Source organism: Notothenia rossii, assembly GCF_949606895.1.
Source record: "Notothenia rossii genome assembly, chromosome: 1".
NCBI lineage: Eukaryota > Metazoa > Chordata > Actinopteri > Perciformes > Nototheniidae > Notothenia > Notothenia rossii.
In genome coordinates this window covers 68,768,186-68,774,082 of record NC_136912.1, presented here as the reverse complement: position 1 = coordinate 68,774,082, position 5,897 = coordinate 68,768,186, and positions in this window count along the sequence as shown.

The following is a 5,897-nucleotide window of genomic DNA, read 5'->3' as shown; positions in this document are numbered from 1 at the left end:
CCCCCTGACTTTCCCGGCCACTGCCTTCGCCCTCATGCCCGGCCCCCTGAGTTGTGGGCCTTCGCCACTTTATGAACTCTGCCTTTCCCCCGGGCCGTCCGGCTGAGACCCCCACCACAAACTCTGCCTTGCCCACGGGCCGTCCGCCCGAGTCCCCCTTCTCGGCTTCTGCTGTTCCCCCTGGCCGTCCGCCCGAGTCCCCCTTCTTGGCTTCTGCTTTGCCCCGGGATGTCTGTCTAAGTCCCTCCTCCGGTCCCCCTCCACCCACCCTATTGGACATTGCTGACTTTGTTTTTTTTTCTCGGGACGTCTGGGATCCTTCCCTTGAGGGGAGGGGGGTAATGTCACGATCTGTCTGTGTTTTCTTTTGTCTTTTTCTGTCTTTGGTTTCCTGTTTTATTTTGAAAAGCGTTCACCCCCTGTCTTGCCTGTTGCTTTCTGTCTGTGTTCCCTCCTGTCTGATTACCCGATTGTGTTCACCTTGTGCCCCTGTGTTTTCTCCTCCCTCCTCACCTGTCCCTTGTTGTTCTTTGATTAGTCTTGTGTGTATTTAAGTTCAGATTTTTCTGTCTATCTTTGTTAGTTCCTCGTTGTGTGTCTTGACATTGTTCATGGGGAAGAGTTCTGTTTTTGTTTAATTTAGCCTTGGAATAAAGGTGTTTTTCTGTGAAATCTGCGTTTGGGTCCTGCCTGCTTTGCTCAACCCTGACACGCATGCCCACGCATTACTGGAGTTACAACTGGGGCAGCGAGTGGGGAATCTGTACGGTTAACATTATGTGGAAGTGTGGAATTGTGGAGACAAATTACACTTAGACTGGGATAAATGCAATCATTTTTATTGGAGTATTTCACAATATTTGCATTAAAGAGGGAGGAGGCGGGATTCGCCCTTGCGTCCTGGGTGGAGAGAGCCAGTCTCTCCGCCAGGACGCTTCCTCCCACCTCCAGTCAGCTCCGGGAAGACGGTGCACCCCACCCCGAAGCCCTCTGCTGAGGTGGGGCTTGCCGAGGTAGAGCAGCCCGGCCCTGCGAATGCCGCTATTGAGCCTGTTCCGCGGGGTGAGCTGAGGAGGTAGAGGGAGCGGCGGGAGCCGCGGGGGCTCTGTACTAGCGCCTCTCTCTCCTTCTCACCGTAGCGCCGCGCTCTATCCCCTGAGGAGGAGCCCAAGGAAGAGCCAGCGGCAGCATGCGGCTGAGCTTCACCCTTTCTTCCTCCAGTCGACTGAAGCGCTGTGTGACCGAGGTAATCGATCCAAAGAGCCCCTCCGTGGAAACGGGGGCTCCAAGGAGATCCTCTCGATCGTTACTGGATAGCACGGTGAGTCCCAACCACACGCGACGTGACGCCACCGACCCGCCGGAATGGCGAACACGAATGGCACCTCTCCCGCGACATCCTGTTCCATTTTCACCACCTCGATATCTTGGTCCTCCGCCTCCTTCGGCGAGACATAATATGCCTGAAACTGCTCCAGACGATGCCGGCGGCTGAGCCGTGGGAGCATGCGGCAGGCATTGCAGGCCGGAGACTGGGTCAGGCCGTCCGGGCGTGGTCAGGCCTCAGACACTCAAAGCAGACACGGTGGGGATCAGCAGACGCGGTGGGGATCAGCACCCGCGCTTAAGCCAGGGCACAAAGGACAGGGCCGGGGCTCAAGGAGTGGTGAGTCCATCTTCGATACAATACTTTCTTTCTTTTCTCTCGTTTACGTTCAGTTGTTATCCTGCTCGCTGAAGAGAAAAGGATGACGGTCAGGAGGCGAGGCAGTGTGCTTGCTCGCGCATTCAGGTAGGCCCGCCCCGGGGGCCGGCTAAGTTTATAGATATCTCATTAGGTGAATGCTTGCATGGTCGTAGCACCCCTCAATGCAGTGCGCAATACCACAATGAGCTCAATGTGGGCGGGAGCTCAACGTGGGCGGAGCTTCACAGATGATGCGTTGCATCCTATTTCCGGGGTAGCAGTTATGTTCTGTTTATCCTAGCTTCAGAGTACGATGGAGGTAAGTATCCCTGAATAAATTAACTATTTGTTTTTGCTGCGGTTTAAAATGTGTTGATTTTAAGTCTCACTTATTTGCTGTCAAATGTGGGCTGTCGCTACTAGGACGTGCATGACCTACTGATGCAGTAAGTAAAACTACATTTGTGTCGCTTCAAAATAGTAGGATTGCTGTATGAGCAAAGTCCTGAAAACTTTATATTATGTTTGCACGACTTGAGAAATACTAATAACTATATTTCAATTCGATTTTTACGTGATAAATATACGCAGCTTATTTTATTCCTGCCTATTGCCTAACCTGACTTTACTGACTGTGTGTTTTGTCAGGATTATTATGTCATGTCACGTTTCTATGTCTAGGTTTGGGTGTTTTGCTGTTCTCCCTGTTATGTTTTCCTCTTGGTTTATTGTCTGGTCCTTTTCCCTGTGTTTTTCCTGTCTGTCGTTAGTTTTCCCTGGTGTGTCTAATTTCCTGATTGTTTTCACCTGTGCTCATCAGTGTCAGCCCCGCCCCTGATTGTTCCCACCTGTGTCTTGTTACCCTGTGTTTAAATTCCCCTGTCTCCCAGTGTTCAGTGTCAGTTCGTCTTGTCTATTGTCATGGTAAGGTCTATGCTCCTGGTACTCTGGAAAGGTTTTTGATTCCTCACTGCGTGAGCGCATTCATTTGTTGTTCTCTGTTTTTTGTCATCTCGACTAGAGTTTTGGTGGTTACCTTTTTGTTCATTTTTTGCTGTCCATGGAAAAATAAAGTATCTTACAATACTTTACCTCTGTCTGCAATTGGGTCCAACATCCTAAGTGCCTGAGTTCTTAACAGAACGAACTGACCAAAATATGGACCCAGCGGATATGGAAGATTTTGAGTTAGATCTGGACTTTTCCCTTCAATGTTCTCATGCCGAGTGGAAAGGAACTTCTTCTAGAAAGAACAAAGAGGCTATTCTCGAGAGGGCACGAATGGAGGTGGCCGAAATGCCTTGGTTGAGGAGTTCGTTGCCGGAGTAGTTACAGCTTTTCACAAGTTGTCCTGAGGACTGGTCCGACGCTTCTAACCCTTTCCTCGGATCCGACTACGGTCCTGTTGGAGGTCTACGGAGTCTCCAAAGAGCCTCTAGGAGACGCAGGGCCAGGATCCCAGCCCGTGCTCCAACAGCCATGATCCCGGTGGGGGATTCCCGGCCTGCTAGCCCCAGGCATGCTAGCTCCCTGTCTTCCAATTCCCAATGGCACCATATGCCTCGGTGGGATCCGTCTGAAGTCAACCCATGCTTCTACCGGCCCCAGCAGCCATGGCCCCTGCTCCAGAACCGGACCTTACAGCCATGTTTCCGGCTCCAAAACCGGCCCACACAACCATGATCCAGGCTTCAGCTCCAGACCTTACAGTCATGTTTCCGGCTCCAGAACTGGATCTTACTGCCATGTTTCCGGCTCCAGAATCGGCCCATGCAGCCATGGTCCCTGCTCCAGAGCTGGCCCATACAGCCATGGTTCCGGCCCCAGTTCCAGCCATGGTTCCGGCTCAAGTACCGGCCCCAGCAGTCATGGTCCCGACTCCAGCACCTCATCTCCTGCTGGCTCTCCAGCCGACGCCAGCTCCTCGTGTCCTGTCGGCGTACCGGCCGACTCCAGCACCTCGTCTCCTGTTGGCTCTCCAGCCGACGCCAGCTCCCCGTGTCCTGTCGGCGTACCGATCGTCTCAAGTCTCCTCTCAAGTCTCCTCTCGGGTTTCCTCTCCAGTTCCCTCTCAAGTCTCCTCTCAAGTCCCTGCTCGAGTTCCCTCTCAAGTCCCTTCTCAAGTCCCCTCTCGAGTCTCCTCTCGAGTCCCCTCTCGAGTTCCCTCTCAAGTCTCCTCTCAAGTCCCCTCTCGAGTTCCCTCTCGAGTTACCTCTCAAGTCTCTTCTCCAGTCCCCTCTCAAGTATCCTCTCGAGTTCCCTTTCAAGTCTCCTTACAAGTCAACTCTCAAGTTCCTTCTCGAGTCATCTCTCAAGTCTCCTCCCCAGTTCCCTCTCAAATCTCCTCTCGATCTACCTCTCGAGTCCCCTTTCAAGACACTTCTCAAGTCCCCTCTCGAGTTCCCTCTCAAGTCACCTCTCGAGTTCCCTCTCGAGTTCCCTATCAAGTCTCTTCTCCAGTCCCCTCTCAAGTCATCTCTCAAGTCATCTCTCAAGTCCCCTCTCGAGTTCCCTCTCAAGTCACCTCTCGAGTTGTCTCTCGAGTTCCCTATCAAGTCAACTCTCAAGTTCCCTCTCAAGTCCCCTCTCGAGTCTCCTCTCGAGTTCCCTCTCGAGTTCCCTCTCAAGTCACTTCTCGAGTTCCCTCTCAAGTCACCTCTCGAGTACCCTCTCGAATTCCCTCTCGAGTCACCTCTCGAGTCTCCTCTCGAGTTCCCTCTCGAGTCTCCTCTCGAGTTCCCTCTCGAGTCACCTCTAGAGTTCCCTCTCGAGTCCCCTTTCAAGTCGCCTCTCGAGTCTCCGATCAAGTTCCCTCTCGAGATCCCTCTCAAGTCACCTCTCAAGTCAACTCTCAAGTTTCCTCTCGAGTTCCCTCTCAAGTCCCTACTCAAGTGCCGTTGGAGGTTCCGCTGGGGGTCCTGCCAACTGTGTGCCCTGTCCCGTTGGGGGCCCCGCCGACTACTCTTCTGCCGGGGGTCCTGCCAAACTTATGTCCTATGCCGTTGGAGGCCCCGCCGACTACTCTTCTGCCGCGGGTCCTGCCAGCCCTATGTCCTGTGCCGTTGGAGGCCCCGCCGACTACTCTTCTGCCGGGGGTCCTGCCAACCCTATGTCCTGTCCCGTCCCGTTGGGGGCCCCGCCGACTACTCTTCTGCCGGAGGTCCTGCCAACCTTATGTCCTGTGCCGTTGGAGGCCCCGCCGACTACTCTTCTGACGGGGGTCCTGCCAGCCCTATGTCCTGTGCCGTTGGAGGCCCCGCCGACTACTCTTCTGCCGGGGGTCCTGCCAGCCCGATGTCCTGTGCCGTTGGAGGTCCCGCCGACTACTCTTCTGCCAGGGGTCCTTCCAACCCTATGTCCTGTGCCGTTGGAGGTCCCGCCGTCTGCTCTCCTGCCGGGGGTCCTGCCGGCCCTGTGTCCTGTCCCGTTGGGGGTCCCGCCGACTACTCAGCTACCGGGGGCCCTGCCAACCCCATGTCTTGTTTCGTTGGAGGCCTCGACATCACCTGTCTCGCCGGGGGTCCTGCCAACTCCTTGTCCTCTTCCGTGGGGGATCTTGCAGACACCTGTCCCACCGGCTCCGGTTCCTGTCTGGTCAACACCGGCTCCTGCCCGGCCCCCTGAGAGCTGTGGTCTTCGCCCCTTCTCAAACTTTGCCTTGCCCCCGGGCCGTCCGCCCGAAACCCCCTTTTTGAACTCTGTCTTGCCCCCGGGCCGTCCGCCCGAGACCCCCTCCTCGAACTCTGCCTTTTCCCCGGGCCGTCCGCCCGAGTTCCCCTTTTTGAACTCGGCCTTGCCCCCGGGCCGTCCGCCCGAGACTCCTTCCTGGTCCTCTGCCGTGCCCTGGGATGTCAGTCAAAGCCCGTCCTCCGGACCCCCTCCACCCACCCTGCTGGACTTTTTGGATTTTTTTTTTGTTTAGGGACGTCTAGTATCCGTCCCTTGAGGGGGGGGGGGTTCTGTAAGGATTATTATGTCATGTCACGTTTCTATGTCTAGCTTTGGGTGTTTTGCTGTTCTCCCTGTTATGTTTTCCTCTTGGTTTATTACATTATGAAACTACATCTGTCACAGAGAGTACAGTAGATGGCGTGTTTGCTGCCAACAGCCATGTTATATTTTTATCATGATTATCCATGTTGCTGCTCCATATTCTTGTACCAACTCATTACTGTAGTCACATCAACACAACTGTTTTTTTGCTTTTCCA